Source organism: Amblyomma americanum, chromosome 3, assembly GCF_052857255.1.
Source record: "Amblyomma americanum isolate KBUSLIRL-KWMA chromosome 3, ASM5285725v1, whole genome shotgun sequence".
Taxonomy (NCBI): domain Eukaryota; kingdom Metazoa; phylum Arthropoda; class Arachnida; order Ixodida; family Ixodidae; genus Amblyomma; species Amblyomma americanum.
The window spans coordinates 139769879-139791701 of NC_135499.1; the positions used below are offsets into that span (position 1 = coordinate 139769879).

Here is a 21823-nt window from a genome sequence, read left to right on the forward strand (position 1 = left end):
TCACCAGCTGCCTTAAAAAGAGGTGCCCTAGCCCCAACCCCCCGTCTTTTACCCGCCGGAACAGGTTCGTTCTGCTGCAACGTTCCCATTCGGAAGCCCATATAAAGACGGCAAAAATCCGGTGTAACTTCTGAATGTGCACCCGAGAGCAATGCAAAACCTGCATCACATACCAGAGCTTGCTAATAAAAAACAGGTTGCAGACTGTAGCTCTGGCGAAAATGGAGAGGTTGGTGCCTTTCCATTTTCCAGCTCTGTCACGTGCTTCTTTCGTTTGCTGTTTCCAATACTCCTCGCTTTCACGATAAGCATCGAGCGGAACGCCCAAATACTTGCCCGGTGTCGTCGTCCACGGTACGTTGGCAAAATGGTCCGGGTGGGATGGCCACCATCCATGCCAGAGTCCGAGGCATTTGGACCAATTAACCCCGCTACCGGTGACTTCGCTGAACTCGCGTACACACCCGACAGCTTCGCTTATGCTCTCCTGATCAACCGTGAATACAGCAACGTCGTCAGCATACGCCAACAGCTTAACTTCAGCAGCTTGCAACCTAAAGCCATTAATACTATTGTCTTCTAATATTTTCCTACACAGTGTTTCGATGTAAATACAAAATAAGAGAGGGCTGAGGGGGCAGCCCTGACGCACCGAACGCTGCACGCTAATGGGGGCCCCCAAGCACTTGTTAACAATCAATCTTGTCGTGCAGTTTCGATACGCCATGGCTACACCCTCGCGGATAACTGAACCGACATTCACATGGTCTAAAACGGAAAACAAGATTTCATGAGAAACACAATCAAAAGCTTTTTCGAGATCAATCTGAAGCATGGCCACCCGCCCATTAATTGCATCGCAGGTTTCAAGTACACTGCGTGCTTTGTGAATGTTGGAAAAAATTGATCGCCCTTTTATTCCACATGTCTGGTGGGGTCCAACAATTTCCTTTATCACTGTCTGTAGTCTTCGCGCCAATACCTTCATAAAATTTGTATGCTTCGTGAATTTTAGTATGACGAAGCCAGACTCATGATGGCTGACCACGACAGTGTCGTATGTACATAGCGTTTTGTGTGTTTTTTGTTGAGTGTTTTTTGTGTAAATGTTATGTGTCGCAGCCAGGCAATAAAGAAAAAAAAAAAGCGTCGGTGGTTCAGTGGTAGAATACTCGCCTGCCACGCGGGTGGCCCGGGTTCGATTCCCGGCCGACGCATTTTTCTTTCCCTACACCACTAACCTGAGCACCCTGACATAGGTTTCTGGATGCCGCTTTTTTTGGGCGACTCCAGGTTTCGTTGCTGATGAGCCATATAATGCATTAATAAATGTTCATTGCGGCACTAATCCGTTGGCGTCGGTGGTTCAGTGGTAGAATACTCGCCTGCCACGCGGGTGGCCCGGGCTCGATTCCCGGCCGACGCATTTTTCTTTCCCTACACCACTAACCTGAGCACCCTGACATAGGTTTCTGGATGCCGCTTTTTTTGGGCGACTCCAGGTTTCGTTGCTGATGAGCCATATAATGCATTAATAAATGTTCATTGCGGCACAAATCCGTTGGCGTCGGTGGTTCAGTGGTAGAATACTCGCCTGCCACGCGGGTGGCCCGGGTTCGATTCCCGGCCGACGCATTTTTCTTTCCCTACACCACTAACGTGAGCACCCTGACATAGGTTTCTGGATGCCGCTTTTTTTGGGCGACTCCAGGTTTCGTTGCTGATGAGCCATATAATGCATTAATAAATGTTCATTGCGGCACTAATCCGTTGGCGTCGGTGGTTCAGTGGTAGAATACTCGCCTGCCACGCGGGTGGCCCGGGTTCGATTCCCGGCCGACGCATTTTTCTTTCCCTACACCACTAACCTGAGCACCCTGACATAGGTTTCTGGATGCCGCTTTTTTTGGGCGACTCCAGGTTTCGTTGCTGATGAGCCATATAATGCATTAATAAATGTTCATTGCGGCACTAATCCGTTGGCGTCGGTGGTTCAGTGGTAGAATACTCGCCTGCCACGCGGGTGGCCCGGGTTCGATTCCCGGCCGACGCATTTTTCTTTCCCTACACCACTAACGTGAGCACCCTGACATAGGTTTCTGGATGCCGCTTTTTTTGGGCGACTCCAGGTTTCGTTGCTGATGAGCCATATAATGCATTAATAAATGTTCATTGCGGCACTACTCCGTTGGCGTCGGTGGTTCAGTGGTAGAATACTCGCCTGCCACGCGGGTGGCCCGGGTTCGATTCCCGGCCGACGCATTTTTCTTTCCCTACACCACTAACGTGAGCACCCTGACATAGGTTTCTGGATGCCGCTTTTTTTGGGCGACTCCAGGTTTCGTTGCTGATGAGCCATATAATGCATTAATAAATGTTCATTGCGGCACTAATCCGTTGGCGTCGGTGGTTCAGTGGTAGAATACTCGCCTGCCACGCGGGTGGCCCGGGTTCGATTCCCGGCCGACGCATTTTTCTTTCCCTACACCACTAACCTGAGCACCCTGACATAGGTTTCTGGATGCCGATTTTTTTGGGCGACTCCAGGTTTCGTTGCTGATGAGCCATATAATGCATTAATAAATGTTCATTGCGGCACTAATCCGTTGGCGTCGGTGGTTCAGTGGCAGAAATATTCGCCTGCCACGCGGGTGGCCCGGGTTCGATTCCCGGCCGACGCATTTTTCTTTCCCTACACCACTAACGTGAGCACCCTGACATAGGTTTCTGGATGCCGCTTTTTTTGGGCGACTCCAGGTTGCGTTGCTGATGAGCCATATAATGCATTAATAAATGTTCATTGCGGCACTAATCCGTTGGCGTCGGTGGTTCAGTGGTAGAATACTCGCCTGCCACGCGGGTGGCCCGGGCTCGATTCCCGGCCGACGCATTTTTCTTTCCCTACACCACTAACGTGAGCACCCTGACATAGGTTTCTGGATGCCGCTTTTTTTGGGCGACTCCAGGTTTCGTTGCTGATGAGCCATATAATGCATTAATAAATGTTCATTGCGGCACTAATCCGTTGGCGTCGGTGGTTCAGTGGTAGAATACTCGCCTGCCACGCGGGTGGCCCGGGCTCGATTCCCGGCCGACGCATTTTTCTTTCCCTACACCACTAACGTGAGCACCCTGACATAGGTTTCTGGATGCCGCTTTTTTTGGGCGACTCCAGGTTTCGTTGCTGATGAGCCATATAATGCATTAATAAATGTTCATTGCGGCACTAATCCGTTGGCGTCGGTGGTTCAGTGGTAGAATACTCGCCTGCCACGCGGGTGGCCCGGGCTCGATTCCCGGCCGACGCATTTTTCTTTCCCTACACCACTAACGTGAGCACCCTGACATAGGTTTCTGGATGCCGCTTTTTTTGGGCGACTCCAGGTTGCGTTGCTGATGAGCCATATAATGCATTAATAAATGTTCATTGCGGCACTAATCCGTTGGCGTCGGTGGTTCAGTGGTAGAATACTCGCCTGCCACGCGGGTGGCCCGGGCTCGATTCCCGGCCGACGCATTTTTCTTTCCCTACACCACTAACGTGAGCACCCTGACATAGGTTTCTGGATGCCGCTTTTTTTGGGCGACTCCAGGTTTCGTTGCTGATGAGCCATATAATGCATTAATAAATGTTCATTGCGGCACTAATCCGTTGGCGTCGGTGGTTCAGTGGCAGAAATATTCGCCTGCCACGCGGGTGGCCCGGGTTCGATTCCCGGCCGACGCATTTTTCTTTCCCTACACCACTAACGTGAGCACCCTGACATAGGTTTCTGGATGCCGCTTTTTTTGGGCGACTCCAGGTTGCGTTGCTGATGAGCCATATAATGCATTAATAAATGTTCATTGCGGCACTAATCCGTTGGCGTCGGTGGTTCAGTGGTAGAATACTCGCCTGCCACGCGGGTGGCCCGGGTTCGATTCCCGGCCGACGCATTTTTCTTTCCCTACACCACTAACCTGAGCACCCTGACATAGGTTTCTGGATGCCGCTTTTTTTGGGCGACTCCAGGTTTCGTTGCTGATGAGCCATATAATGCATTAATAAATGTTCATTGCGGCACTAATCCGTTGGCGTCGGTGGTTCAGTGGCAGAAATATTCGCCTGCCACGCGGGTGGCCCGGGTTCGATTCCCGGCCGACGCATTTTTCTTTCCCTACACCACTAACGTGAGCACCCTGACATAGGTTTCTGGATGCCGCTTTTTTTGGGCGACTCCAGGTTGCGTTGCTGATGAGCCATATAATGCATTAATAAATGTTCATTCCGGCGCTAATCCGTTGGCGTCGGTGGTTCGGTGGTAGAATACTCGCCTGCCACGCGGGTGGCCCGGGTTCGATTCCCGGCCGACGCATTTTTCTTTCCCTACACCACTAACGTGAGCACCCTGACATAGGTTTCTGGATGCCGCTTTTTTTGGGCGACTCCAGGTTTCGTTGCTGATGAGCCATATAATGCATTAATAAATGTTCATTGCGGCACTAATCCGTTGGCGTCGGTGGTTCAGTGGTAGAATACTCGCCTGCCACGTGGGTGGCCCGGGTTCGATTCCCGGCCGACGCATTTTTCTTTCCCTACACCACTAACGTGAGCACCCTGACATAGGTTTCTGGATGCCGCTTTTTTTGGGCGACTCCAGGTTTCGTTGCTGATGAGCCATATAATGCATTAATAAATGTTCATTGCGGCACTAATCCGTTGGCGTCGGTGGTTCAGTGGCAGAAATATTCGCCTGCCACGCGGGTGGCACGGGTTCGATTCCCGGCCGACGCATTTTTCTTTCCCTACACCACTAACGTGAGCACCCTGACATAGGTTTCTGGATGCCGCTTTTTTTGGGCGACTCCAGGTTTCGTTGCTGATGAGCCATATAATGCATTAATAAATGTTCATTGCGGCACTAATCCGTTGGCGTCGGTGGTTCAGTGGCAGAAATATTCGCCTGCCACGCGGGTGGCCCGGGTTCGATTCCCGGCCGACGCATTTTTCTTTCCCTACACCACTAACGTGAGCACCCTGACATAGGTTTCTGGATGCCGCTTTTTTTGGGCGACTCCAGGTGTCGTTGCTGATGAGCCATATAATGCATTAATAAATGTTCATTGCGGCACTAATCCGTTGGCGTCGGTGGTTCAGTGGTAGAATACTCGCCTGCCACGCGGGTGGCCCGGGTTCGATTCCCGGCCGACGCATTTTTCTTTCCCTACACCACTAACGTGAGCACCCTGACATAGGTTTCTGGATGCCGCTTTTTTTGGGCGACTCCAGGTTTCGTTGCTGATGAGCCATATAATGCATTAATAAATGTTCATTGCGGCACTAATCCGTTGGCGTCGGTGGTTCAGTGGTAGAATACTCGCCTGCCACGCGGGTGGCCCGGGTTCGATTCCCGGCCGACGCATTTTTCTTTCCCTACACCACTAACCTGAGCACCCTGACATAGGTTTCTGGATGCCGCTTTTTTTGGGCGACTCCAGGTTTCGTTGCTGATGAGCCATATAATGCATTAATAAATGTTCATTGCGGCACTAATCCGTTGGCGTCGGTGGTTCAGTGGTAGAATACTCGCCTGTCACGCGGGTGGCCCGGGTTCGATTCCCGGCCGACGCATTTTTCTTTCCCTACACCACTAACGTGAGCACCCTGACATAGGTTTCTGGATGCCGCTTTTTTTGGGCGACTCCAGGTTTCGTTGCTGATGAGCCATATAATGCATTAATAAATGTTCATTGCGGCACTACTCCGTTGGCGTCGGTGGTTCAGTGGTAGAATACTCGCCTGCCACGCGGGTGGCCCGGGTTCGATTCCCGGCCGACGCATTTTTCTTTCCCTACACCACTAACGTGAGCACCCTGACATAGGTTTCTGGATGCCGCTTTTTTTGGGCGACTCCAGGTTTCGTTGCTGATGAGCCATATAATGCATTAATAAATGTTCATTGCGGCACTAATCCGTTGGCGTCGGTGGTTCAGTGGTAGAATACTCGCCTGCCACGCGGGTGGCCCGGGTTCGATTCCCGGCCGACGCATTTTTCTTTCCCTACACCACTAACCTGAGCACCCTGACATAGGTTTCTGGATGCCGCTTTTTTTGGGCGACTCCAGGTTTCGTTGCTGATGAGCCATATAATGCATTAATAAATGTTCATTGCGGCACTAATCCGTTGGCGTCGGTGGTTCAGTGGTAGAATACTCGCCTGCCACGCGGGTGGCCCGGGCTCGATTCCCGGCCGACGCATTTTTCTTTCCCTACACCACTAACGTGAGCACCCTGACATAGGTTTCTGGATGCCGCTTTTTTTGGGCGACTCCAGGTTGCGTTGCTGATGAGCCATATAATGCATTAATAAATGTTCATTGCGGCACTAATCCGTTGGCGTCGGTGGTTCAGTGGTAGAATACTCGCCTGCCACGCGGGTGGCCCGGGCTCGATTCCCGGCCGACGCATTTTTCTTTCCCTACGCCACTAACGTGAGCACCCTGACATAGGTTTCTGGATGCCGCTTTTTTTGGGCGACTCCAGGTTGCGTTGCTGATGAGCCATATAATGCATTAATAAATGTTCATTGCGGCACTAATCCGTTGGCGTCGGTGGTTCAGTGGTAGAATACTCGCCTGCCACGCGGGTGGCCCGGGCTCGATTCCCGGCCGACGCATTTTTCTTTCCCTACGCCACTAACGTGAGCACCCTGACATAGGTTTCTGGATGCCGCTTTTTTTGGGCGACTCCAGGTTTCGTTGCTGATGAGCCATATAATGCATTAATAAATGTTCATTGCGGCACTAATCCGTTGGCGTCGGTGGTTCAGTGGCAGAAATATTCGCCTGCCACGCGGGTGGCCCGGGTTCGATTCCCGGCCGACGCATTTTTCTTTCCCTACACCACTAACGTGAGCACCCTGACATAGGTTTCTGGATGCCGCTTTTTTTGGGCGACTCCAGGTTGCGTTGCTGATGAGCCATATAATGCATTAATAAATGTTCATTGCGGCACTAATCCGTTGGCGTCGGTGGTTCAGTGGTAGAATACTCGCCTGCCACGCGGGTGGCCCGGGCTCGATTCCCGGCCGACGCATTTTTCTTTCCCTACACCACTAACGTGAGCACCCTGACATAGGTTTCTGGATGCCGCTTTTTTTGGGCGACTCCAGGTTTCGTTGCTGATGAGCCATATAATGCATTAATAAATGTTCATTGCGGCACTAATCCGTTGGCGTCGGTGGTTCAGTGGCAGAAATATTCGCCTGCCACGCGGGTGGCCCGGGTTCGATTCCCGGCCGACGCATTTTTCTTTCCCTACACCACTAACGTGAGCACCCTGACATAGGTTTCTGGATGCCGCTTTTTTTGGGCGACTCCAGGTTGCGTTGCTGATGAGCCATATAATGCATTAATAAATGTTCATTGCGGCACTAATCCGTTGGCGTCGGTGGTTCAGTTACACAAAAAACACTCAACAAAAAACACACAAAACGCTATGTACATACGACACTGTCGTGGTCAGCCATCATGAGTCTGGCTTCGTCATACTAAAATTCACGAAGCCTACAGAGCGGCTCTAGCCTCGAGAGCCACTCGGGAGGCTCCGCAGTTGCTTTCTGGATGGCCAGAAAGCAGTCCATTCTTTCCCGAAAATAAATGCGGGCAGGTCGTGCGTCTTTGTCACAATAATAGCCTGCCATTCTGGAGCGCCATATACTGTGGAGGCCCAAGAGCATTATGAGATCAAATGGTACCCCATCCTCATTGTCTGTGCTTAAATAACGAATTCCCTGCGCGTCAAGTGGTAGCTCTTTCTTTATTGTCCTTTGTAACACATCCCAAAAATAAACCCCTTCCCAGCAATGCAAAAAAACATGGTCTATTGTTTCGGGCTGTTTACAAATTAAGCAGTTCGATCCCCACGGTAAAAAGAAATCCTTTCCTTCCAAAAACTTTTTAACTGGGAGTGTCCCGGTGTGTAATTTAAAAAAGAAGGTGTCGCAGCCAGGCAATAAAGAAAAAAAAAAGCGTCGGTGGTTCAGTGGTAGAATACTCGCCTGCCACGCGGGTGGCCCGGGTTCGATTCCCGGCCGACGCATTTTTCTTTCCCTACACCACTAACCTGAGCACCCTGACATAGGTTTCTGGATGCCGCTTTTTTTGGGCGACTCCAGGTTTCGTTGCTGATGAGCCATATAATGCATTAATAAATGTTCATTGCGGCACTAATCCGTTGGCGTCGGTGGTTCAGTGGCAGAAATATTCGCCTGCCACGCGGGTGGCCCGGGTTCGATTCCCGGCCGACGCATTTTTCTTTCCCTACACCACTAACGTGAGCACCCTGACATAGGTTTCTGGATGCCGCTTTTTTTGGGCGACTCCAGGTTGCGTTGCTGATGAGCCATATAATGCATTAATAAATGTTTATTCCGGCGCTAATCCGTTGGCGTCGGTGGTTCGGTGGTAGAATACTCGCCTGCCACGCGGGTGGCCCGGGCTCGATTCCCGACTGACGCATTTTTTCCCTACACCACTAACGTGAGCACCCTGACATAGGTTTCTTGATGCCGCTTTTTTTGGGCGACTCCAGGTTGCGTTGCTGATGAGCCATATAATGCATTAATAAATGTTCATTGCGGCACTAATCCGTTGGCGTCGGTGGTTCAGCTCGACTTCCGGCCACCGAGCGTGACGGACGTGCGATGACGGGCTCCGTTGGAGCAGCTACAGCGGTCATGTCTGGCCGCGGAAACAGGGCTTTTGCCTCGGATGAAGAGTATCAGGTGATTCTGCCTACCCTTCCTACAGGACGTGTTGTGTTGAACACAGTTTTTTTGCACGCTGACGTGCGGGCCCGTCCTTATCGGGTCGAAGATTTCAGGGATGCGCTGGCTCAGCTGATGCTGCTCCCCGAGGTTATCGCCTTGGGGGCGTATCGCATGAGCCATGTATGGGCTGTTACTTTCGCGAGTGCTGAGGCGGTGACGAAAATTCTTTCTGCCGGAGACCTGAAAGTCAAGGACCGCCGCTGTCTCGTCATCGACCCGGCAAACCAGGACGTCCGCGTCAAGCTGCACTGGCTGCTGCACAACGTGCCCGACGAAGACGTGAGGGTAGCCTTTGCTCCGTACGGCAAGGTGAGCGAAGTCTCCAAGGAGCGGTGGCGCGTCCAGGGTGTCGCCAGCAAGGGTCGACGACACGCTTGGTTTCATTGAAAATGAACCCTGGCGTGAAGCTGGAAGACCTCCCTCACGAAGTCAGGGTTGGCGGTGAGCTGGCTCTCGTGGTTGTACCGGGCAGAGCTCCGCTGTGTCTGCGCTGCCACGGTACTGGGCACATTCGCCGTGAGTGCAAGGTTCCACGATGCGGCGCCTGTCGTCGCTACGGGCACGAAGAAAGCAGCTGCGTACGCACGTACGCGAGTGCTGCCGTCCCAGTCAACACTGACATTTCGTCCGAACTTGTCATGGACGAGGCTGACGCGGAAGACGCTGCAGCAGAGGCAGGGGACAGCGTGGAGAAGGCCCCTGCTGTGCCCCCTACGGAAATATCCACAAGCGTAGAGGAGCCCAGCAGTAAGCGGCAGCAACAGGCAGCGCAGCCTGCAGAAGTCAAGGCGCCAACGGACGAAGTCTTGAGCGGTGGGGCGTCAGCTCCCGTCGTTCCCCAGCATGGGAACAACATGGAAGTGTCACATGCATCAACCAGCCACCAAGCAGGGAAGCGACCGCATGAACACAGTGCGAATGGAGAGCCCAAAGTGAGCGAAGGCGACGAGCCGCCGCAGAAGACTGTTGGTGTCAGGCGACCGACGTTGAAACCGCGGCCGAATGTACAGGCCGATCAACGAGCGGCGGCTAAGCCGCCGCCTTAGTTGGAGTGAGTGCCCTGTGAGTGGTTTCTGTGGGCGTGAGATGGCCTTTTTCGGTAACGGACTGCATGGGCTGATTTTCCAGTCCATACGCAAGAGGCACTTGTGCAAGAGACTTTGGATTACCGGCACCGCACCCATAGAGCACCTCAGACTAGGCAAGTCACCCGCATCGTCGCCTTGTGTCCCGAGGTATGCACCATATGGATCCTGTACCTAAACTAGATGGCTTCTACACCTCTTAGAGCGTTGCGCATTGCAACAATTAATGTCAGGGGACTGGCTTCCAAGAAGCGTCAGTACCAGCTAAGCCGGCTGTTCGTTGATAATGACCTAGACATAATAGCCGTACAGGAAACGAAAGTCGAAAGACAGGAACAGGCGGACCTTATGGTGCAGCCTTTTACGGCACGCTACAATGTTTGTGTGTGCCATTCTTCTGGCACATCGGGCGGTTGTGCTGTATTTATTAGGAATTCTCTCGGGATTGTCGAGCAGAATTTAACTGTGTGTCAAACTGGCCGTTTGGTTGTAGTGGATTTTTTTTATTGCAATTTGCTATGGAGAGTCATATGCGTGTATGCTCCTAACAGGGAGAACGAGCGCAAGGAATTTTTTGAGCGCGTTGAACAATATGTGTGCTGTGAGCGGTTAATTGTGCTTTTGGGCGACTTTAACTGCGTTTGTAAAGCAGAGGATAGAATTACAAAAAGACTCCTTCGTGACAAAAGTGCGGAATTGTTGAATTCGATTGTGCAAGAAAATGGTTTAGATGATGTTGCTGAAGTTCTTTCGGTAGCGCCGCATTTTACTCACTTCCAGGGTGAAAGTCACGCGAGACTTGACAGAGCGTATGTGTCGCTTGATCTGATTCCTTTGTGCAATAGCTACGAGGTAAAACACATGTCTTTTACCGACCACAGCTTAGTTACGTTTACCCTGGGGAACAAAGACAAGAAATCTCGTTTCTCGTGGGACCTGTGGAAGTTTAACGCACAATTACTCGAGGATGAACGCTTTGACATTAAAGTTAATGAATGCATTAAAGCATTGCTATCAGCAGATCCTGGGAACTGGGTAATTAGGTGGGAAGATTTCAAAGAACAAGTGAAAATAAACGCGATTGAAAGGGCAAGCATCATATGCCACGATAAACGTGTTAAAGAAAAAGAACTACATTGCCAACTTGACTTGCTCGTAAGCCTGGAAAGTTCCCAGCCGGGAAAATATAAGAAAGAAATAAGAGATACAAAAAGTAAACTTGAGATTATCGAAAAAGACAAGTATACAGCTGCCATGATACGGGCCCGTGCTGAACGCCTCTGGCTTGACCAAGTACCTACTAAACGCTCGCTTAGTGACGAAAAGAAGTACGCGACTCAGAACGAAGTAAGACAAATCAGGTACAGAAACGAGGTAACGAATGATAGCAAAGTGATTCAGTTGGCGTTTGTTGAGCAGTATCGGGAATTGCTTGGGCGGCGACGGCTTGAAGAAGAGGGGTTTGCAAACACGTTCTTGTCCCGTATGCCAAAACTAGGAGACGATATAAAACAAGGGCTGGAGGTACCAATCAGCGTAAGCGAAGTGGGAAGAGCAATCGAAGAGCTGAGTGCCGGAAAATCTCCCGGTCCTGACGGCTTAGGTAGTGAATTTTATAAGAAGTTCAAAGCCGAACTCACCCAAGCTCTCAACTGCGTCTTCACCGAAATTTATGAGACAAAGAAAATGCCACCATCATTTAAAACAGCACACGTGGTTTTAATACCCAAGAGTGAGGACCAGGCTAAACTTCTGTCCGTTGGGACTTATCGGCCGATAAGCCTAACCAACGTTGACTATAAAGTGTTTATGAAGATTCTTGCCAACAGACTGCAAAAGGTCATAAAGGACCTTGTAGGGCCCCACCAAACGTGCGGTATTAAAGGTCGCACCATTGGAACAAATGTGCACATTGCTAGAACTGTTCTTGAATGCTGCGATGCCTTCGGGGGCCGAGTTGCCATGATACAGCTTGACCTTGCAAAGGCCTTCGATCGAGTGTCGCATGACATTCTTTTCGCCATTCTAGAATATGCCAACGTCGGCTCTGTGATAATACAAGGTGTACAGATGGCGTACGACAACTGTGTTACCCGAATTATAGTGAACAAACAGCTGACTGAACCTGTACCTGTGTGTTCTTCGGTCAGGCAGGGTTGCCCGCTCTCGCCTTTGCTCTTTGCGATCTACCTTGAGCCTTTTCTGTTATCACTGTTGCACAATGATGGGATCTGCGGTTTCACTCTTCTGTCGGCGCAAGTAAAAGTGCTTGCTTACGCTGATGATATTGCTGTTTTTTGCGCGGATCAAGAAAGCGTTAAAGAAGTTGTGAAAGTCGCGGGGGAATATTGCAAAAAGACTGGGTCCGAAATTAACTGGGATAAGTGCATAGGTTTTTGGCACGGTGATTGGGACAGCACACCTGCCGTGTTTGCTAACATGAAATGGACGACCGCCCCTGCGAAGTACTTGAGGGTACCCTTGGAGCACTATAAAAGCAGTACGGAGTTGTGGGGTGAGATAACGCAGAGTGCAAGGAGAAAAGCGGATGGCTGGAAAGGACGTGACCTTTCTGTTTTCGCGCGCGCAAGTGTGTGCAATGTATTTTTAATAGCCAGAATTTGGTATATATTGCAGTTCGTGCTCATTACCCGAGCAAACCTGCAGAAGCTGCATAGAGTGTTTGCTGTCTTTATTTGGAGCTCAAATTGGGAGCGAACAAGTCGAGTTAATCTGTTCCTTCCGGTCAAAAGGGGCGGCCTTGGTCTTTCTAATTTGTTTCTGAAGCAAGTTGTCTCAAGATTTTTGTTTCTACGTGATCAAACCGATCCCTTGTTGCGCACAATGTTGCAGGTGCGCTTAGGCAACGTGTTGCCGGAATTTGTTGTGTCCAGTTACCCGGCCACGAATCGTGCTGTAACAGGTTTTTTGCGTGAAGTTGTGGCAGCCTTTCGCACTTTGAGCGCTCACTTTTCTACACAGTATCTATCTGCTGTACCCAGGAAAAAACTGTACAAAGATTTGCTAGATATATTTATACCTGCTCCCTTATACCGTTCCTTTTGCTGCGGAGGCCCAGGCAAAGATGTGTTAAAGCGAGTTAAGAAGATGCCGGTAAGACCGACTGTGAAATCCTTTTTCTTTAAACTTCATACCGGTACCCTTCCGGTGAAAACATGGCTAAACGATAAAGGCATTTTTGTGCCCTGGACCACCGACTGCATACTCTGCAAAAAACCCGAGACCATCGAACATGTGTTTATCGACTGCTGGGACCCGGTTTTCCACTGGGACATCTTGCAAAGAACACTGAAGAAAGAACTACCTGTAACTCCTTGTGGCATCCGGCTTCTACCTATAGAAAGTGAGGAGGTTCCTTACGACATGTTTATGCTACTGGGCCTCCACAGCATCTGGAAAACGAGAATGGCGGCCAGGCACGCCGACGCAAATGTGCGACCAGTGAGAGAAAACTTTATAGAAAGTGCAGTTTTCCTGAGAGATGTTCTCCGCAGTCAACCCCAGCCGCCGGACTGGGTGGCAGTTATGGATGAACTGATTAACATGAAAAAGTTTTAACCCATTGTCTCGGCCAAAGTGTGGCTAGAGATTTTTATGTATTTTTTACCGGTAATAAAGAAAAAAAGCGTCGGTGGTTCAGTGGTAGAATACTCGCCTGCCACGCGGGTGGCCCGGGTTCGATTCCCGGCCGACGCATTTTTTCCCTACACCACTAACCTGAGCACCCTGACATAGGTTTCTGGATGCCGCTTTTTTTTTGGGCGACTCCAGGTTGCGTTGCTGATGAGCCATATAATGCATTAATAAATGTTCATTGCGGCACTAATCCGTTGGCGTCGGTGGTTCAGTGGTAGAATACTCGCCTGCCACGCGGGTGGCATTTTTCCCTACACCACTAACGTGAGCACCCTGACATAGGTTTCTGGATGCCGCTTTTTTTGGGCGACTCCAGGTTGCGTTGCTGATGAGCCATATAATGCATTAATAAATGTTCATTGCGGCACTAATCCGTTGGCGTCGGTGGTTCAGTGGCAGAAATATTCGCCTGCCACGCGGGTGGCCCGGGTTCGATTCCAGGCCGACGCATTTTTCTTTCCCTACACCACTAACGTGAGCACCCTGACATAGGTTTCTGGATGCCGCTTTTTTTGGGCGATTCCAGGTTGCGTTGCTGATGAGCCATATAATGCATTAATAAATGTTCATTGCGGCACTAATCCGTTGGCGTCGGTGGTTCAGTGGTAGAATACTCGCCTGCCACGCGGGTGGCCCGGGTTCGATTCCCGGCCGACGCATTTTTTCCCTACACCACTATCCTGAGCACCCTGACATAGGTTTCTGGATGCCGCTTTTTTTAGGCGACTCCAAGTGGCGTTGCTGATGAGCCATATAATGCATTAATAAATGTTCATTGCGGCACTAATCCGTTGGCGTCGGTGGTTCAGTGGTAGAATACTCGCCTGCCACGCGGGTGGCCCGGGTTCGATTCCCGGCCGACCCATTTTTTCCCTACACCACTAACCTGAGCACCCTGACATAAGTTTCTGGATGCCGCTTTTTTTGGGCGATTCCAGGTTGCGTTGCTGATGAGCCATATAATGCATTAATAAATGTTCATTGCGGCACTAATCCGTTGGCGTCGGTGGTTCAGTGGTAGAATACTCGCCTGCCACGCGGGTGGCCCGGGTTCGATTCCCGGCCGACGCATTTTTTCCCTACACCACTATCCTGAGCACCCTGACATAGGTTTCTGGATGCCGCTTTTTTTAGGCGACTCCAAGTGGCGTTGCTGATGAGCCATATAATGCATTAATAAATGTTCATTGCGGCACTAATCCGTTGGCGTCGGTGGTTCAGTGGTAGAATACTCGCCTGCCACGCGGGTGGCCCGGGCTCGATTCCCGGCCGACGCATTTTTCCCTACACCACTAACGTGAGCACCCTGACATAGTTTTCTGGATGCCGCTTTTTTTTTTTGGGCGACTCCAGGTTGCGTTGCTGATGAGCCATATAATGCATTAATAAATGTTCATTGCGGCACTAATCCGTTGGCGTCGGTGGTTCAGTGGTAGAATACTCGCCTGCCACGCGGGTGGCCCGGGCTCGATTCCCGGCCGACGCATTTTTTCCCTACACCACTAACCTGAGCACCCTGACATAGGTTTCTGGATGCCGCCTTTTTGGGCGACTCCAGGTTGCGTTGCTGATGAGCCATATAATGCATTAATAAATGTTCATTGCGGCACTAATCCGTTGGCGTCGGTGGTTCAGTGGTAGAATACTCGCCTGCCACGTGTGTGGCCCGGGCTCGTTTCCCGGCCGACGCACCTTTTTCCCTAGGCCACCAACGTGAGCACTTGTAACATGGGCCTCTGGACGCCACTTCTTCTGGACGACGCCGGGCTGCGTTGCCGATGCGCCATATAATGCATCAATAGATTGTCATTGCAGCTCTGAAGCTTTGGCGTCTGTGGTTCAGTAGCTTCGATGCTGTGAAGCATTTTAGTGAAGTCACAGGAAGTCAAGTTAAGTGGGGTAAGTGCCTGGAGTTTTGGCACGGAGAATGGCCGTCAACCTCCGACACCTTCGCTGATGTGCAATGGGCTACAACGCCTGTAAAATACTTGGAAGTGCCTTTAGAGTTTTATAAGGTCACCGAGCCCATACTCGAAAAAGCAGACCCAAGAAACCCGCGAGAAAGGTGGAAAGAGCCGCGAGAAAGCGGAGAAATGGAAGAACCCTCACTTGTCAATATTTGCAAGAGCCACAGTTTGTAACGTGCTTTTAATAAGCAAGTTATCGCATGTAATGCAAGAGTTGCATTGTTCCCGTGTTAATGTGCGAAAATTGCACCGAGTTTTTGCCGTGTTCATTTGGGCCTCCAATTGGGAGAGGTGCAGTGGGTCAAATCTGTTTAGGCAGGCGCAAGATGGGGGGCCTTGGGCAGCACCGTCTAGAGAATTTGAGAAGGCCTGTCTACTCCACCCGTGACGTCACGAAAAGAGGCCCACAGTAGCCACCACTTACGGCGGAGTTGGTGGAATCGCGGCTGAGACAACCTGGCAGCAATATGCTTCCAATGATCAATTCACATTTTTTTTTCAGCTAAACGCTAGAATAAAGAGCAGGAACTTTACGGGGCATTTATTTAGAGGCAATAGCCATTAACCAGGTTGTATGTAGGTACCAATGGCAGCAACTCTGTCGCGCTGCGCGTTCTCGTCTTCCACAGTAAACGTTTATCTTTATACATTACTTTAAATAAGTTTATGTTTTAAACTCTTACCTTCCTTATTTCTGTACCTACAATATTATGGAGCGCAGCTATAACGAGAAATGAAACACACTCGATTAGCTTCACATATGCGTATGTGCAGTTTTATTGGGGACGCATGTATTTGTCATAATTTTGCTCTCTAGACAAATATATACACTTCTGCCGTCCACCTATTTACAACATAGCAAGCAGATGTCTTCGTTTGTGGATTTGGGACTTCGACTGAGGTCGACGCTAAGCTGCTCTCAACGCTCACAAATAGCTCCACCACCGATTCCTTGCTGTTTTGCTACAGATGGAACGAAGGAATTAGTGCCAATTTTCGTCATCGGCGTCAACTGTCATGATAAAATCAGCTTTTACAGCAACTGGATACTTGATGCCTGGAGTTCGGTCTTCAACATGTGCAACAAATAAGATGTGTAAACAAAGCGTTTTTTTTCCTTATATAATATGCCAGAATGCAGACTTCTTGCTGCTGCATACTCCGTCAAGTCAGGTTTAGAACTTATCCACGCCCTGCTCTTTACGAAATTTTTCGGCAGACTCTTCAATCGCTTTCTTCAAAGCAGCAGACTCAAGACGCGCTCGCTTCGAGTCGGGGACATATATACATTGAGGTGCATGGCTTAGAAAGATCAGACGGGTATTCTGGAAACTTTGATGGGATTGCGCCTGTGCGAAATCGGTGCAATTGTGGTGCTCTCTGTAAGCGTCGATGTGGGAAGCCTCGTCGGCCTCTATAAAGTGACGTTCGAAAATCTAGAGGAAAATTCATTTTTTTAATAGCTGCTGTAACTTGGCAAGAGAGCTATCTCTTGAAGTGCTGGATTCGCTGCTTACAACTGTAACGAGCTTCCTGGTTTACAGACACTTTTCTATAACGCAGCGCCAAGTTTATCCTATTTTTTTCAGAAGAGACTATTATTTGGAGACGTTCCAAACATCTTACCTTGGAGTGCTGCGACACAACGAAATTTGCTCGTGGTATAGCCCAAATCCAGGCGTTAATTCTGTTCTTCACCCCGGGGAAACTTCAAAACGTGGTTTTTGGGCCCCGATTTGCAATTAATCCGGCAGTTGGGCACGCGGCACTTGCTACGCACATCCTGGCAGGAGGGTAATCCACATTCCGCTCCAAGTGTGGCACTAGCACATCATCTCGACGGACACACAACCGCAAGCGCAGCACAAGGCGCAGACTCTGCATGCACGGTCAGCGTACATAAAAAAAGTGCGTTCGGAAGCATGTCGCGACGTGCCACTCCTTTGTTTTCCCCGAGGCCTCTTCGCGTGACGTAGCTCAGGGGGGGAAGGAACAGCCAGCAGTGGCTTGGGTTGGGCCATTTATTTGTACGCCAGATCAGGAACCGTTTTATTATTTTTTATTTATTTTTAGGGTTGTAAAAGACCCATTGCTGCGAACTGTTAATCCACAAAGGCTAGGTCGAGCATTGCCTGACATTGTAGTTCATACCCGATGTATGTCGGGCCGTATTTTAGGATTGCTTAGAGAGATTGTTCTAAATGTGAAATTCCTTAGCGTGCGTTTTTCGATGGAGTATTTCAGTAAGGTTAACAAGAAAACATTATACAAGAATCTTTGTGGTGTAGTGTTTCCGGTGCCCTTCTACACGGTCTCATACTCTGGAGGCGCAAGAAGTAATGTACTCAAGCGTGTAAATAAAATGCAAGTTTCAGCAGGCGCAAAAACATTTTTCTTTATGTTACTTACCGGTACATTGACGGTAAAATCATTCCCGGAGGAAAAGAGCCTGTTCCTTCCGTGGGGTGCCCACTGTCCCATTTGCAAACAGCCGGAGACAATAAAGCATGTTTTTCTTCATTGCTGGGAGCGGGTGTATTTGTGTTCTGGTACGTGCTGCACAGCACAATTAAAAAGAGTTGCCACCTGATCCTCATGGGATTAGATACTTGCCAACGGATAACCAGGATGATGTCCCATTAGACCAGGCTATGTTAACGTGCCTCCACAGTATATGGCGCTCTCGAATGGCCGGTTATCACTGCGATTCGGATGCAAGACCTGCACGCATGTATTTCCGTGAAAGCGCAAAGATATGGCTGGAGACGACGAAATTACAAACATGTGCTCCCGAGTGGCTGTCAAGGCTGGAGCCCCTCACGATACTCAAGGAACTTTAGCATGTCAATGCCCGCCCCTCGTGACGGCAAAACATTCGCCTGCCACGCGGGTGGCCCGGGTTCGATTCCCGGCCAATGCACTTTATCCCTATAGGCCACTAACATGAGCACCTGTAACATCGGTTTCAACAGTTCGGAACTGAAAGATACAAGGAGGTCTAGGTACCGTAGGTTTCTGGATGAGCAACCATCTCGTCGGACCCTGAGTGATGAAAGGCAGACTGCTCTAGCTAAAAAAATATTGGAAATTCAGAATAGAGATTGCACCTGCTCCTGGTATCCTTGATGCTTTCTTCCACTGTTATCGGAAGCTAAGAAGTACTTGCAACTGGGCTTGTTGGTGCGTATCCATGAAAGACATGAGAGCGCAAAAATGGCAACACGGACGAGTAAGGGAACAGGACGAACGCTGCACTTTCAACAGGATTTATAGGCCCAGGGACCCAGCTGGGTCTAAAACTCACTTGCTCAATAAAGTTTTTCTGTCTGTCTGTCAAGGAAGAGCCTATATATGCCTTATCCATGATCTTAATCGCAGTTGGCAAACAATCACCTCTCACAGATGTACATCAAGAAACAGCATTTCACTGTGGCGAAGAACAATTTACGTGTCACTGATGCAATAATAACCTCGCTTCTTGATATAGAAGGCTTCCACGAGCTCACGTTCTGTCTTATCTCGGCTTTTCAAGAGCACTTTGCATTCCGATAGTCGAGGCTTGCAGGCTATACGCTTCTCTTTCGAGCAGGCTTGGCAGTGGTCTGGCAGATGGGCACCTTTCTTGTTTAATGAATTGTTGAAAGTGCAGCGCTCGTCCTGTTCCCTTACTCGTCCGTGTTGCCATTTTTGCGCTCTCATGTCTTTCACGATTATCGGAAGCTGTTTGGGGGTTGTGGGGCAAAAATGGGAGATTAGATTACAGTTGCCTACTCGAAGCCTGTCCTCGACTTGACGATGAGCAGCGTGCTGTAGTAGAGGATAACTTTTGGCGATATTGAAAAAAACAGCGTTGGTGGTTCAGTGGCAGAATACTCGTCTGCCACGCCGGTGTCCCGGGCTTGATTCCCAGCCAAGGCATGTTTTGTTTTTCCAGGCCAGCATTTGCATTAGCATCTGTAGCATGGGTTTTTCTGGGTGACGCCGGGTTTCGTTGTCAATAACCCATATATTTCTTGCGCATTAAAAATTCACCGGTCTATATGGAAGAACTGCCAACACTGACGTATCCATTCTCGATATTATGAGCTTAACTACGCCTGCTACATTCTATCGCTGCAGTCGTGCACATCAGAATGATGCCAGACGAATGCTAAACAACTAAATCTTCGCGGACGTTTTATTTTTCTGCAATGCAACTGCGGTGTTGAAGCGGAAATAATGTGTGCCTCTTTTGTGCACATACACTTCGCAACAACGAAGCTCACGAGGTAACGGTCGAAAATTTTCGGCACAGCGTCTATTTCGCTTACTCATTAAAATGCTGAACTGCGTTCGCATATACCGGAGGTTAGCTCCGTCTTCCACCCCCATCAATCAAGATTAATAGCGACTGCAAAAAAGGGTTTCACGTCACGGAGGAAAACCGAAAAACGGACGAATCCGGTCCTCGTACGTAGCCTGGTTTTTTTCCCCTTGAGATAAAAGGGAGAGACGCGCTGTAAACAACGTGCCGAATAAAGTGGCCAGCCTCGCCACGTGCCGCCGACGCAGAAGGAGTATTCTAAGGCTCCGAGTGATAATAAAGATTGAGAGGTACGATAAGAAGGGCATTAGCGAAATACTCCCTGGCTCGCTTCCAACAACGAACAAGCATGCTCCAGCTGCTTGATAAAAAAAAAATTAGACCACCGTGCTGTTGCTCTGGTCTTGTAGCGCTGCTCAGGCGGAAGATTAGAAAAGAGAGAATAAATGAAGAAGGCACACACTGGCTTTTCCCTGCAACTATACAAAGAATACGGGAGAGAATTAACCCCAACGCCTACCGACTGAGTGTATTTGGTGTATAGGAGTAATTTTAGAGCAACTACCCGTTTGTGAGGAGTTCTGCGTGCTACGTACGAAGCTTCATTGTAGGCGCCGTGGTGCTTGGAAACGAACGCTTCCGCGTTCCCCTGTCGACAAAGGGTTTAATCCGGAGTCCTCTTCACCGCGGTTACTTCCTCTTTCCATTCCACCCATTCTCAATCCCTTCCTTCGTGCACACAAGGTGTGGCACAGTTACTGCATATGACTTTCCTTTCCTCATAAACACTTTATCGCTACCAACACCAAAACTGCCGTCATTATAATCATCATCAGACACATGGCCAGGAATTTTTTTTCGGGAGGGGCCCAAGCGAATTTATTCTAGCTGGAGGGGCGGGGGCTGAGCTGGCTGAGCACCCCGCTGGATACCATCATACACGTGGTCGGTATGGACCAGGAACCGAGCTCTCGACAGTCTGCCATTTCCCGCTGTTATTTTTCGCACCGGTAAATTAGATCGGAACGTCCAGGTTTTTTGTGTGTACGTACGTGTGTATTTGAGGACGGCCGCAAACTTCGTCCCGACACTTTCCACTTTGCTTACGAAAGGCCAACTGGGTGCGTTGAACAAATGACACAATGCATTCATTTTATTATTTTTGTTCAGCGGGGGCTTAATTGTTTAGCGTGAACGAGGATTTAGTTCTAAAAATAATGTACGGAAAAATGAGGTAATGGTCAACAGTCTCGTAAGGGAGCTGTCGTTTACGATATGCAGCGAAGTGTGGGAAGTGAAGGGAACACATATATATACTTAATTAAGGCAGGTATTAATCGGTGACCTGGACCACGCGAGTGAAATAACTTGGAGAATAAGAACTAGGTGGAGCGCATTTGGCAGGTATACTCGCAGATCATAATGGAAATTTACCAGTATCCCTGAAGTGGAAAGCATATAACAGCTTCTTGCCTACAGAAAGACGTATTACAGGGAAATTACTTTTTTCAATAGCGTTGACCTGCACGTCGTTACACCGGCATTTCTAGAAGCGCGATGCGAGATGTTCCGCTTACCGATAACGCCTAAGTTCTACGTGAGCATCGACAGGCGCGTGCAATATCAGTATCCTTGCGATCGCGACCTCTCTTATTGTTCCTACTGCTCTTGACATTTCATTCACGGCCGATGTTGAACGGCGCCCGTGCGTCCATTGTCACGGTCAGCGTTCCTCTCCAATTCACATTTGCAAACCACCACCCCATTTTTGCTGTTTTGTATTAACTGACTGCGCTCAGTAAAGTTTGAAGTTTGTTTGAACAAAAAAAAAAAACTACAGAGAATGTTTACTACATTTGAATCAGTGCGAAGGCGCGGATTTGTGCTGCGTAGAAGACGACGATGAGCGGGCAGTGCCGCGGGACGGAGTAGATGGAGAGTGTGGTGCAGTTTAACAGGAAGCATGCTCGGTTGCGGCTTAGTTAATGCTCTGGCCACACT

The 21823-nt window shown here is 49.6% G+C and overlaps 41 non-coding genes across 41 annotated transcripts; all 41 read left to right on the forward strand.

Moving 5' to 3' along the window:
- Positions 1-1146: 1146 nt before the first annotated feature.
- TRNAG-GCC (transfer RNA glycine (anticodon GCC)) lies at positions 1147-1217 on the forward strand. The gene has a single exon. It is a non-coding gene; the product is annotated as a tRNA-Gly (tRNA).
- Positions 1218-1355: 138 nt separating this feature from the next.
- TRNAG-GCC (transfer RNA glycine (anticodon GCC)) lies at positions 1356-1426 on the forward strand. Its single transcript has one exon. It is a non-coding gene; the product is annotated as a tRNA-Gly (tRNA).
- A 138-nt stretch (positions 1427-1564) lies between these two features.
- Positions 1565-1635, forward strand: TRNAG-GCC (transfer RNA glycine (anticodon GCC)). Its single transcript has one exon. It is a non-coding gene; the product is annotated as a tRNA-Gly (tRNA).
- Positions 1636-1773: 138 nt separating this feature from the next.
- On the forward strand, positions 1774-1844 carry TRNAG-GCC (transfer RNA glycine (anticodon GCC)). Its single transcript has one exon. It is a non-coding gene; the product is annotated as a tRNA-Gly (tRNA).
- Positions 1845-1982: 138 nt separating this feature from the next.
- Positions 1983-2053, forward strand: TRNAG-GCC (transfer RNA glycine (anticodon GCC)). Its single transcript has one exon. It is a non-coding gene; the product is annotated as a tRNA-Gly (tRNA).
- A 138-nt stretch (positions 2054-2191) lies between these two features.
- TRNAG-GCC (transfer RNA glycine (anticodon GCC)) lies at positions 2192-2262 on the forward strand. Its single transcript has one exon. It is a non-coding gene; the product is annotated as a tRNA-Gly (tRNA).
- Positions 2263-2400: 138 nt separating this feature from the next.
- TRNAG-GCC (transfer RNA glycine (anticodon GCC)) lies at positions 2401-2471 on the forward strand. Its single transcript has one exon. It is a non-coding gene; the product is annotated as a tRNA-Gly (tRNA).
- A 138-nt stretch (positions 2472-2609) lies between these two features.
- TRNAG-GCC (transfer RNA glycine (anticodon GCC)) lies at positions 2610-2681 on the forward strand. Its single transcript has one exon. It is a non-coding gene; the product is annotated as a tRNA-Gly (tRNA).
- A 138-nt stretch (positions 2682-2819) lies between these two features.
- On the forward strand, positions 2820-2890 carry TRNAG-GCC (transfer RNA glycine (anticodon GCC)). Its single transcript has one exon. It is a non-coding gene; the product is annotated as a tRNA-Gly (tRNA).
- A 138-nt stretch (positions 2891-3028) lies between these two features.
- Positions 3029-3099, forward strand: TRNAG-GCC (transfer RNA glycine (anticodon GCC)). The gene has a single exon. It is a non-coding gene; the product is annotated as a tRNA-Gly (tRNA).
- Positions 3100-3237: 138 nt separating this feature from the next.
- Positions 3238-3308, forward strand: TRNAG-GCC (transfer RNA glycine (anticodon GCC)). The gene has a single exon. It is a non-coding gene; the product is annotated as a tRNA-Gly (tRNA).
- A 138-nt stretch (positions 3309-3446) lies between these two features.
- On the forward strand, positions 3447-3517 carry TRNAG-GCC (transfer RNA glycine (anticodon GCC)). Its single transcript has one exon. It is a non-coding gene; the product is annotated as a tRNA-Gly (tRNA).
- A 138-nt stretch (positions 3518-3655) lies between these two features.
- TRNAG-GCC (transfer RNA glycine (anticodon GCC)) lies at positions 3656-3727 on the forward strand. Its single transcript has one exon. It is a non-coding gene; the product is annotated as a tRNA-Gly (tRNA).
- A 138-nt stretch (positions 3728-3865) lies between these two features.
- TRNAG-GCC (transfer RNA glycine (anticodon GCC)) lies at positions 3866-3936 on the forward strand. Its single transcript has one exon. It is a non-coding gene; the product is annotated as a tRNA-Gly (tRNA).
- Positions 3937-4074: 138 nt separating this feature from the next.
- Positions 4075-4146, forward strand: TRNAG-GCC (transfer RNA glycine (anticodon GCC)). The gene has a single exon. It is a non-coding gene; the product is annotated as a tRNA-Gly (tRNA).
- Positions 4147-4284: 138 nt separating this feature from the next.
- Positions 4285-4355, forward strand: TRNAG-GCC (transfer RNA glycine (anticodon GCC)). The gene has a single exon. It is a non-coding gene; the product is annotated as a tRNA-Gly (tRNA).
- A 138-nt stretch (positions 4356-4493) lies between these two features.
- On the forward strand, positions 4494-4564 carry TRNAG-GCC (transfer RNA glycine (anticodon GCC)). The gene has a single exon. It is a non-coding gene; the product is annotated as a tRNA-Gly (tRNA).
- Positions 4565-4702: 138 nt separating this feature from the next.
- TRNAG-GCC (transfer RNA glycine (anticodon GCC)) lies at positions 4703-4774 on the forward strand. Its single transcript has one exon. It is a non-coding gene; the product is annotated as a tRNA-Gly (tRNA).
- A 138-nt stretch (positions 4775-4912) lies between these two features.
- TRNAG-GCC (transfer RNA glycine (anticodon GCC)) lies at positions 4913-4984 on the forward strand. Its single transcript has one exon. It is a non-coding gene; the product is annotated as a tRNA-Gly (tRNA).
- Positions 4985-5122: 138 nt separating this feature from the next.
- TRNAG-GCC (transfer RNA glycine (anticodon GCC)) lies at positions 5123-5193 on the forward strand. The gene has a single exon. It is a non-coding gene; the product is annotated as a tRNA-Gly (tRNA).
- Positions 5194-5331: 138 nt separating this feature from the next.
- Positions 5332-5402, forward strand: TRNAG-GCC (transfer RNA glycine (anticodon GCC)). Its single transcript has one exon. It is a non-coding gene; the product is annotated as a tRNA-Gly (tRNA).
- Positions 5403-5540: 138 nt separating this feature from the next.
- Positions 5541-5611, forward strand: TRNAD-GUC (transfer RNA aspartic acid (anticodon GUC)). The gene has a single exon. It is a non-coding gene; the product is annotated as a tRNA-Asp (tRNA).
- Positions 5612-5749: 138 nt separating this feature from the next.
- TRNAG-GCC (transfer RNA glycine (anticodon GCC)) lies at positions 5750-5820 on the forward strand. The gene has a single exon. It is a non-coding gene; the product is annotated as a tRNA-Gly (tRNA).
- A 138-nt stretch (positions 5821-5958) lies between these two features.
- TRNAG-GCC (transfer RNA glycine (anticodon GCC)) lies at positions 5959-6029 on the forward strand. The gene has a single exon. It is a non-coding gene; the product is annotated as a tRNA-Gly (tRNA).
- A 138-nt stretch (positions 6030-6167) lies between these two features.
- On the forward strand, positions 6168-6238 carry TRNAG-GCC (transfer RNA glycine (anticodon GCC)). Its single transcript has one exon. It is a non-coding gene; the product is annotated as a tRNA-Gly (tRNA).
- Positions 6239-6376: 138 nt separating this feature from the next.
- On the forward strand, positions 6377-6447 carry TRNAG-GCC (transfer RNA glycine (anticodon GCC)). Its single transcript has one exon. It is a non-coding gene; the product is annotated as a tRNA-Gly (tRNA).
- A 138-nt stretch (positions 6448-6585) lies between these two features.
- Positions 6586-6656, forward strand: TRNAG-GCC (transfer RNA glycine (anticodon GCC)). The gene has a single exon. It is a non-coding gene; the product is annotated as a tRNA-Gly (tRNA).
- A 138-nt stretch (positions 6657-6794) lies between these two features.
- TRNAG-GCC (transfer RNA glycine (anticodon GCC)) lies at positions 6795-6866 on the forward strand. The gene has a single exon. It is a non-coding gene; the product is annotated as a tRNA-Gly (tRNA).
- Positions 6867-7004: 138 nt separating this feature from the next.
- On the forward strand, positions 7005-7075 carry TRNAG-GCC (transfer RNA glycine (anticodon GCC)). The gene has a single exon. It is a non-coding gene; the product is annotated as a tRNA-Gly (tRNA).
- A 138-nt stretch (positions 7076-7213) lies between these two features.
- TRNAG-GCC (transfer RNA glycine (anticodon GCC)) lies at positions 7214-7285 on the forward strand. The gene has a single exon. It is a non-coding gene; the product is annotated as a tRNA-Gly (tRNA).
- A 724-nt stretch (positions 7286-8009) lies between these two features.
- Positions 8010-8080, forward strand: TRNAG-GCC (transfer RNA glycine (anticodon GCC)). Its single transcript has one exon. It is a non-coding gene; the product is annotated as a tRNA-Gly (tRNA).
- Positions 8081-8218: 138 nt separating this feature from the next.
- On the forward strand, positions 8219-8290 carry TRNAG-GCC (transfer RNA glycine (anticodon GCC)). Its single transcript has one exon. It is a non-coding gene; the product is annotated as a tRNA-Gly (tRNA).
- Positions 8291-8428: 138 nt separating this feature from the next.
- TRNAG-GCC (transfer RNA glycine (anticodon GCC)) lies at positions 8429-8499 on the forward strand. Its single transcript has one exon. It is a non-coding gene; the product is annotated as a tRNA-Gly (tRNA).
- Positions 8500-13541: 5042 nt separating this feature from the next.
- Positions 13542-13612, forward strand: TRNAG-GCC (transfer RNA glycine (anticodon GCC)). Its single transcript has one exon. It is a non-coding gene; the product is annotated as a tRNA-Gly (tRNA).
- Positions 13613-13930: 318 nt separating this feature from the next.
- Positions 13931-14002, forward strand: TRNAG-GCC (transfer RNA glycine (anticodon GCC)). Its single transcript has one exon. It is a non-coding gene; the product is annotated as a tRNA-Gly (tRNA).
- A 138-nt stretch (positions 14003-14140) lies between these two features.
- On the forward strand, positions 14141-14211 carry TRNAG-GCC (transfer RNA glycine (anticodon GCC)). Its single transcript has one exon. It is a non-coding gene; the product is annotated as a tRNA-Gly (tRNA).
- Positions 14212-14345: 134 nt separating this feature from the next.
- On the forward strand, positions 14346-14417 carry TRNAG-GCC (transfer RNA glycine (anticodon GCC)). The gene has a single exon. It is a non-coding gene; the product is annotated as a tRNA-Gly (tRNA).
- A 135-nt stretch (positions 14418-14552) lies between these two features.
- Positions 14553-14623, forward strand: TRNAG-GCC (transfer RNA glycine (anticodon GCC)). The gene has a single exon. It is a non-coding gene; the product is annotated as a tRNA-Gly (tRNA).
- Positions 14624-14758: 135 nt separating this feature from the next.
- Positions 14759-14829, forward strand: TRNAG-GCC (transfer RNA glycine (anticodon GCC)). The gene has a single exon. It is a non-coding gene; the product is annotated as a tRNA-Gly (tRNA).
- Positions 14830-14967: 138 nt separating this feature from the next.
- Positions 14968-15038, forward strand: TRNAG-GCC (transfer RNA glycine (anticodon GCC)). Its single transcript has one exon. It is a non-coding gene; the product is annotated as a tRNA-Gly (tRNA).
- A 134-nt stretch (positions 15039-15172) lies between these two features.
- Positions 15173-15243, forward strand: TRNAG-GCC (transfer RNA glycine (anticodon GCC)). Its single transcript has one exon. It is a non-coding gene; the product is annotated as a tRNA-Gly (tRNA).
- Positions 15244-21823: the final 6580 nt, after the last annotated feature.